At 45.0% G+C, this 9364-nt stretch overlaps 1 long non-coding RNA gene across 3 annotated transcripts; it reads left to right on the top strand.

The window, feature by feature from the left end:
- Positions 1-216: 216 nt before the first annotated feature.
- LOC132387529 (uncharacterized) lies at positions 217-8930 on the top strand. Of its 3 annotated transcripts, none has more exons than XR_009509921.1 (3): positions 217-246; positions 5620-5721; positions 8020-8930. It is a non-coding gene; the product is annotated as an uncharacterized LOC132387529 (long non-coding RNA). The 3 variants fall into 3 exon arrangements; XR_009509920.1 differs by lacking the exon at positions 217-246 and adding an exon at positions 3152-4684; XR_009509919.1 differs by lacking the exon at positions 217-246 and having other exon boundaries at positions 5296-5721.
- Positions 8931-9364: the final 434 nt, after the last annotated feature.

The raw sequence follows: 9364 nt of genomic DNA, 5'->3' as shown, positions 1-9364 counted from the left end.
CTGTCAGGTAGTCAGTAACCACGAGGAAGTGGATTTGTCTACGCCCACCCTATGCAGCTTCTTGCTCAGAAGAAGTGGATGGATTGTACTGAAGGCACAAGAGAAATCAAAATTCTCACAGTGCCGCCAGCACCATCCATGTAGGAGTTGTGATCTCTGAAACAGGTAGGTGATGCACCATCCACTCCAACAAGGTTGGTAGGCAAACTGTAGAGGGTCCAATGAAGATCTCACCTGTGGTCCAAGGTAAGTTAGGACCAGCCTCTTCAGCACCTTCATCACATGAGATGTGAGGACAATTGGTCTGTAGTCATTAAGTGCAGATTGAGTCACCTTCTTGAATACAGGAATCAAGTAGGAAGTGTTTCCTAGTGCCAGTATCTTTTCCTGACTCAGACTCAGATTGTAAAGGTGCTGCAAGATATCAGACAGCTCTCTTGTACAGTCGTTTAGTACACTGGGGCTGATACCATCCAGTCCAGCAGCCTTGCCTTCATGTAGGCTCTGCAGCTGTCTCTTAACCTGACCTGCAGTCACAGTCAGGTGGGGGTGGGAACTTAAATTTGCTGGACCAATAACCACACCAGAAACAGAGCTTTCTTTACTTTATGCTTTTCACCAGTCTTATTTGTTCAAACTCAGCCAGCAAGAGCTGTGGAGCTGCATAACAGGGGGACAGAGTTCCTCTCCCTCTGGGGGCTCGTATTGGACCTCTGCAGTAAGGTTACAATGGTTTACTTTTATACACATAAAGAGCCACAGTCCATTCCGTATAAGGAGTTGTTTTCTTTCAGTTACAAGGTAGGTGCAGAACTAGTACCGACAGTTGAAGGGAAGGAAGTAGCTAGTCTTGTATTGTTGTCAGACATACACAGATCTGTTACTTTTGCCCTTGATTAAAACAAAGAAGTCGTCTACCAGATTATTCTGCCAGGCAGACATCACCCTGTCACGCTGACAGAGTACATTTTTGCAGACATCATTAACCCCTTACGATCCCAATTCCCTTAAACTTCATCATTCCCTCCTTTTTATAGTTTTATGATAACAGACTATTACTTTCATGGCATGACAGCTATCATCAGCAAATTCAATGATCAGGTCCCCCTGGAATCTGGCTGCACAGTCATGTGTTAGCGGCGTAAACAACAGTGGGCTGAACACACAGCCTTGTGGGGTTCCAGTGTTCAGTGTGATGGAATCAGAGATGTTCCTGCCAACAGGGACTGACTGGTCTCTCTGTCAAGAAATCCAGAATCTAGCAACACGTGGCAGTGTCAAGGCCAAGCAGCGACAGTTTCTCCACTAGTCTCTGCGGGATGATGGTATTGAACGCTGAACTAAAATCAATGGACAGGATTCTGCCATAAGTGTCTTTGTTGTCCAAGTGAGAGAGAACTGTGTGCAGTGTGGTGGATATTGCATCCTCTGTAGAGCGGTTGGGACAATAAGCAGACTGTAGAGGATCCAGCGCTGACGGGAGGCTGGCTGAGATATGAGGCTTGACAAGCCGTTCAAAACATTTCATCACGATGGGGGTCAGGGCGACAGGACGGTAATCATTCAGACAGGCTACAACTGAAAATTATTTGGGAAGAAAAGCTACAAATGATGGAAATCCAGAGTAACAGTTGAGAATGCCAGATGGAAGCAAAAGAGTTAATGCTTCTAGTTGGAGGAACTAGGAGCTAGCAAGGAGGTTGGCTGTATTTTAAGTATTGAGGGCATTTATTTAGTCAAGTCAATTTACTTTTATTGTCATTTCGACCATAACTGCTGGTACAGTACGTAGTAAAAATGAGACAACGTTTTCCAGGACCATGGTATTACATGACACAGTACAAAAACTAGACTGAACTACTTAACTCCTCTCTGTAAGCTGACCCGTCGTTCTTGCTGATGAGACCCACCACGGGGTGTGATCAGTGAACTTGATGATATGGTTCGAGCTGTGTGTTGCAGCACAGTCGTGGGTCAGCAGAGTGTACAGCAGTGGACTGAGCACACAGCCCTGGGGGCTAGGATCCAGTTGCAGAGGGAGGTGTTCAGGCCCAGTAGGCTCAGCTTTCCAATCAGTTTCTGAGGGATGATTGTGTTGAATGCTGAACTGGTCTATGAACAGCATTCGAACGTATGTGTCTTTTTTGTCCAGGTGGGTTAGGGCCAGGTGGAGGGTGGTGGCCATGGCGTCATCTGTTGAGCGGTTGGGTCGGTACGCAAACAGCAGGGGGTCCAGTGAGGGGGGCAGCAGGGTCTTGATATGCTTCATGACGAGCCTCTCGAAACACTTCATGATGATGGATGTGAGTGCAATGGGACGGTAGTCATTTAGGCAGGACACTGAAGACTTCTTCGGAACGGGGATGATGGTGGCGGCCTTGAAGCACGTTGGAATGGTGGCGCTGCTCAGGGAGATGTTGAAGATGTCAGTGAGAACATCTGCTAGCTGGTCTGCCCATCCTCTGAGCACTCTACCAGGGATGTTGTCTGGTCCAGCAGCCTTCAGTGGGTTGACCCTGCACAGGGTTCTTCTCATATCAGTCATGGAGAGACACAGCACCTGGTCATTTGTAGGTGGGGTGGACTTCCTCGCCGCCACGTCATTTTCTGCCTCAAACTGGGCGCAGAAGTTATTCAGCGCATCTGGGAGGGAGGCATCACCTGCACAGTCAGGTGATGTTGTCCTGTAATTGGTGATGTCTTGGATGCCCTTCCACATGCACCGCGTGTCGCCGCTGTCCTGGAAGTGACTGTGGATTAGCTGGGCGTGTGCACGCTTTGCCCCTCTGATAGCTCGGGACAGTTTGGCCCTTGCTATTGTTAGAGCTGCCTTGTCGCCTGCTCTGAAGGTGGAGTCACGGGACCTCAGCAGTGCATGCACCTCTGCGGTCATCCATGGCTTCTGGTTGGCACGTATAGTGATGGTCTTGGACAGAGTAACATCATCAATGCACTTGCTGATGTAGCTGGTCACTGATGCTGTGTGTACTCCTCTAAATTGGTAGAGTCGCCATCGGTTGCCGCCTCCCTGAACATGTGCCAGTCAGTGTGCTCAAAGCAGTCTTGAAGAGCAGAGATGGCTCCTGCTGACCAGGTTTTCACCTGCTTCTGAACTGGTCTGGAGCGCCTGACGAGCGGTCTGTATGCTGGGATTAGCACAACAGAGATGTGGTCTGAGTATCCGAGGTGGGGGCAGGGCTCTGCCCAGTACGCGTCGGGAATGTTTGTGTTAACTAGGTGTACTCACTAGTGTTTAGAATGAGATGAGAAGGGATTTCTTTAGCCAGAAGAGGTAAATCTGTGTAATTAATTGCAACAGATGGCTGTGGAGGCCAAGTCAATAGGTATATTTAAAGAGGAGGTTGATGGATCCTTGATAAATGAGGGAGTCAAAACTTATGGGGTAAATGCAGAAGGATGGGGCTGTTTCACCCTATCTGCATGGTGTACCGTTCACTCTGCATTATATAATTGCATAGTTTTTAAATTCAAAGTACAAAATTATGAGGGCTATAGATAGAGTAAATGCAAACAGACTCTTTGCACTGAGGTTGGGTGAGATTGGAACTAGAAGTTGCAGGTGAACCTTTTACATTTTGGGTTAGTTTGAATCGAATGACACTTTTTGTGGAGCATTTGCTCCAAGTCTTTCTGAAACATTCTCACCAGAGGGAATCCAGTGGGTCAAGCAGAGGGAATCCAGTGGGTCAATCCAGTGGGTCAACTAGGGAAGTGGACGGGAATTATGGATGTTTCATTTGGAGTCTGCATCAGAACTGGGAGTACATGGCGGGTGGAGGTGGAAATTAAGTCAAAGTTGTGTTTGCACCCATTCATACATGTACTTGTGCATGTGACCATGACAACTGGCAAGTAGCATTGGATACACAAATTCACAAGAAAGACATGAAGTTTACATGAACAACACACAAAATGCTGGAGGAGCTCAGCAGTTCACGCAGCATCAATGGAGGGGAATAAACAGTCTACATTTCAGACTGAGACCCTTTATCGGGGCTGGAAAGGAAAGGCACCAACATCACGGGCCCACTTCACTCAAATTGTCATCTTGTGATACTGTAGAATTTCTATAATGCAAATGTATGGTTGTTTAAATGTCCAAATGGATTTATTTCCTGACCAGCGTATGTACATGGATTGGCCTGTATGCATCAACAATTACTGACCATACTGTTTAAACAAACTCTTCCAGACGCAATAATTTTCCTGAATCCTATTGTCCTCTTTTCTGAAAAGACTTCTGCTTTTATTCCTTTAAAGAATCGTGTGCCTGTGAGCTGGAGATTGAAGCAATGAACTTCAAAGTATAAATTGTGGCAAGACTGACATGCAGGGAAATGACGGTGTCACTTGAAAAGAGAAATCTGGCTCTTCTAAGGTGGCTTGGTGCTCCCAAGCCTCCTGGAACCTAGAAAGGACCAAAAAAAAAATTGTGCTCATGAAAAGCTAAAACAAATTTTAATTGGTATAAACAAGAGAAAATCTGCAAATACTGCAAATTCAAGCAACACGCTCAACATGCTGGGGGAGCTCAAGCATCCAGGCAGCATCTATGGAAAATAGTACAGTACCGTTCCAGGCCAAAACCCTTTGGCAGGACTGGAGAAAAATGCTGAGGAGTGGATTTAAAAGGTCGTGGGAAGGGAGAGAGAAACACCAGGTGGTAGGTGAACCTTGGTAGGGGAGGGATGAAGCAAAGAGCTAGAAAGTTGATTGGTGAAAGAGACAGAAGGCCATAGGAGAAAGAAAAAAATGGTGGGGAGGAGACAAGAGGGAGGCAATGGATGGGCAAGGAGGTGACATGAGAAAGGGACAAGGGGATAGGAACTGGTGATGGAGGGGCATGACTGGAAGTTTGAAAAATCGATGTTGATGCCATCAGGTTTGAGGCTCTCCAAATGGAATATAAGGTGTTATTCCTCCAAGCAAAGTGTGGCCTCATCATGACAGAGGAGGAGGCCATGGGTGGACATATCAGAATGGAAATGGGAAGTGGAATTCAAATGGGTGGTCACTGAGAGATCCTGTTTGTTCTGGCAGTCAGAGCAAAGATATTTGGCGAAGTGGTCTCCCAATCCACGTCGGGTCTCACTGACATACAAGAGGTCACACCGGGGACACAGTATATGATCCCCACAGACTCACAAGTGCTGCCTCATCTGGAAGGACTGTCCGGGGCCCTGAATGGTAGTGAAGGAGGAGATGCCAGGAGGGAGATCTATGGGGAAAGACAAATGGACAAGGGATTGCATAGGGAGCAATCCCTATGGAAAGCAGAAAGAGGGTATGGGTGGGCGGGAAAGGGAATGATGTGTTTGGTGGTGGGTTCCAGTTGGAGGTGGTGGAAGTTTTTGAGAATTATGTGTTGGACACTGAGTCTGGTGGGGTAGAGGGTGAGGACAAGAGAAATCGTATCCCTGGGAGGATGGGGTAAGAGCAGACGTGCATGAAATGGAAGAGATGTGGTTGAGGGCAGTGCTGATGGTTATAAAGATTGATAAAAACTTATGGTGCAGGAAAATCAGCATTGTGTACTTTACATTATGAAAATTGAATCTGTATTGGATTTTTAATTTTTTAGTTTTCTTGATGCTGTAGGTACTGCCTTGGAGTGTTTCCAATGTGCCATCAGTCAATCTCTGTGTTCGAAGGAAACCTGCAAAAGTAATCAGCTGTGTTACTCTGCAAATATTAGTGCAGGTAAGCTGCTTGTCAAAGACAGTTTTTTTTCAGAATTGGGAGGTGGAGAAGACCATGTAGCAAATCCAGACCGTTCTGGAAGGGTTGGAAATAATTTGGAAAACATGTAGTTCAGGTGTTTGATGGTTTGGTTGAGTTGATCTCTGGTCTTGGGAATGTACTTGCAAGTGTTTCATCACCATATGAGGAGACAACATCAGTGCTCTGTTAATTGTGGTGTGTCCTTCAAATACTTGGCCTTTAGATACCAATCAATCAGCTGAAGTTGGTCACCTTTTTGGAAACTCGATGTGGGGAGGAAATTGCCTTGCTGATTGGTTGAGTGAGAAACTTTGTGCGTAGTTGTCTGTAATTTTTCCCGCAATAGCTCATAAATTGGATCAAGATTGGCCAGTTTGTTGACAGAATTGTTCACGGAAAACCACGCTTCTAGGAATTCTCTTGCATGTCACATTTGCTGATGCGGTGACTTCCACTGATGCCCAGTTGAATTTGTGCCTCTCTCGATCTTCATGGGGAGCAACTAGGGAGAGCTACTCATGTTGCTTTACAGCCGGTTGATGTTCATGGATCCTAGTGGATAGTTTTCTCTCTGCAATACCAGGAACTACTTCCCTGACCTCAGCTGCAAGCTGTTCTGCCCCGTCTCTGCTCCCCCATGACATGAAGTTTATAGTACACCCATTTTTCTCCCACTTCTTTCCATGTCAGCTGTTTTGTGCAGAAGAGGTTCACAGGATGCTGCCAGGATTAGAGAATGCTATACGGAAAGATTGGACACATTTGTATTGTCTTCTCTGCACACAAGAGGCTAAGGGGAGATCTGACACAAGAGGCACAGAGGCACAGAGGCACAGGAATAGACAGTGGCATCTTATTTTGATCACCATGTTAAAATGTCTCATACCGGGGAGCATACATTTTAATGTGGCGGGGAAGGGTGGATGAAGTTGAAAAGAAAAGTGTGGTGCAAGTTTTGTGAAAGAGAGGAGTGGGCTTTGAGGGGTGGTCATGGAAGCAGACACCATCGTGGTGTTTGAGGAAGTTAGACACGGTCATAGAGGGAAGTTGATCATTTACAGGCAGAAGAGATTTACTTTAATTCAGCATCATATCTAACACAGACATTATTGGATGAAAGGTCTTTTCCTGTTGTAATCTCAATGGGCCAAATGTGACCTCCCAAGGTGCAATTCTTCTCATTTGGCAGGGTTAAACTCCATCTGCCTTTTCTCTGTCCATATCTGCAATTTATCTGTACCCACTGTATTCTTTGCCAGTCTTCTACGCTATCCACAACACCACCAATCTCTGCATTGTCTGCACACTGAATAACCCACCCAACTCCATTTTCATTCAGGTCACTTATCTTCATCACCAATACAGAGGTCCTTGTACAGGACCTATGGGATACCATCAGCTTCCTGAGTTATGAGTTCTCGGGTGGGCATGTGTACCTGCAGATAATGGAGCAATGTGAATGTTGTATAGGCAGAAGGAGTTGGGTATTGAAATACTAGTTTAGTTCAGCTTATTGGTTCCTTGCTCTTCTTGTAATGGGGCTCAGTGTGATGGAGTCAAACATCCCCAATTCATTGCTCTTCTTTGAAACCAATGAGGAAAGGTATTACAGGTTTCTAACATGTTGCTTGTCCTCTACGGACAGTAATGATATTTCAGTGTTTGTTCAACATGGGTTTGGACTGCAGGTAGTACTGCAGTTTCTGCTCCTGCCACCTGGGTTCGATGGTGACCTCTACTACTATCCAGCTTGGGTTTTACACATTCTCCCTGTGTCTGAGGGTACTCTCCTTTCCTTCCACAGGAAAGGGCCAGTGGGTTAACTGGCTGACAAGATCCCTTTTGGTGTCTATCGAATCTTAGGGGAGTGTACGAATTTTAAGTAAAAATATTAACAAAGAGCATCTGTCACCACATATTATACTGAGATTCATTTTCACTGAACAAGAACAAGTTATGGGTGAATGAAGAGAGTGGGAACAGCATTGCTCTGTAGAGCTGGCATACATTTAATGGGCTTCCTTCTGTGTCCTAAGTGCACAAAACAGAACCAAGAATAACCTCCTGGGGATGGCCTTCTTAATGTGGACACTATCGGTGTCTAACTGGAACTGAGGATTCTTTGGGAAATTGAATTTAATGTGATCTCCATGCTAAGAGAGCCTACAATCACCTTCTTTCTGCTACTTCCCTATTCCCCCCCCCCCCACCCCCATGCCCTCCCATAATTCCATCACTGAAACCCAGACCTCTCATCCATTTCCTTTGTCTCTTCAGGTACAGTAACTACCTTCGTCTCTGGATGCGTAGACAAGGAACTGTGTGGGAAAACAATCACTAACACATATGCTGGTGTAGAGTTAAAATTACAGCCCAAATGTTGTGATTTCAATAACTGCAACGGTGCCACGGCCGCTCAACTATCCGTACTGGCTATCTCCATCATGGTTCTTGTCTGGTTTGTGGGATTCCAATAGAGCAGTGTAACTCCTTCAAAAGACTCATATTCCTTCATTTTACATTCAGCTGTCCATAATAACAGCAGTATTTGCATAAAGTTTATCTGTTCTTTGTGGTTTTTGTTTGCTGTTTTTATTTTAAATGGGGCAGATTGGTACTTATTCAAGGGTGCTGGATTAGGTGTTAAGGGGGTGGCATTGCCCATTACTAGTTCCCTTACCTTGAAGTTTTGAAAAAAAAAGAGAGGAGGTTCCTGTTTATTCCAGTAACAAGTTGCAATTTACAATCGTCAGATCAAAAGATTATTGTCTTTACACTGAAGAGATCTGTGTTCAGAAGCCCTCACTCTGGCTCAGAGTAAATGAAGCTTTTAACCCTTTGTGATGATTATTCAGTTAATCCTGGCCTGCTGTGATGAATTTTCATTTGCTTTCAATCATTTATACTTTTTAATATTCACTCACTCAATGTTTACGATTTTCTCTAAAATGAGATTTCTAATGTGCCTCTGTCAAATCCATGGTATAATTGTCTACAGTTCTACATTTCTATGATGCTGAATAACTGATCTGAATATGTAATAGCCATGGGTACTTGCAGACTGCTTTAAAAGAATGTGTCGATTATTGGGAATGAAGTGAACGCTGACTGAGGTTTTCATGATAACAGTATAAATTGCAATGATTTGTGTAAATTTATAAATGATCAATAAAACATTTTCAACCTAATTCTAATGCCTGTTTTAATTTGTTGGTTATATGGGATGTGCAGATCTATTACTGATTTGTAAGTCATTCCACTGCCCGACAACTCTCCTGCCCGACAGCCCAGTCAATACTGACCCCTGGTGCGCTATGTGTGGACGTTGCAAGTTCTCCTGATGACTCTGGTGAGACCATAATATATAGAAGCAGAATTAGGCCATTCTGCTTATCAAATCTTCTCCTCCATTCCATCATGGCCGACATATTATCCTTCTCAACCCCATTCTACAGTCAACATTTCGGTCCAAGACTGGTGAAGAGGAGAAGTTGGCATAAGAAGGTGGAGGGAGGGGAGGAAGATGTACATGTTGGAAGGTGCTAGTCCAAACTGGGAAGGGGGAGGAGTTAATTGGTGAAAGAGACAAAGGCTGGAAATGTGGGATTCTGATAGGAGAGGA

This window comes from Hypanus sabinus, unplaced genomic scaffold (assembly GCF_030144855.1).
Source record: "Hypanus sabinus isolate sHypSab1 unplaced genomic scaffold, sHypSab1.hap1 scaffold_1945, whole genome shotgun sequence".
Taxonomy (NCBI): Eukaryota; Metazoa; Chordata; class Chondrichthyes; order Myliobatiformes; family Dasyatidae; genus Hypanus; species Hypanus sabinus.
The sequence above is the reverse complement of the archived record's forward strand: the minus strand, read 5'-3'. Positions and strand labels throughout refer to the sequence as shown.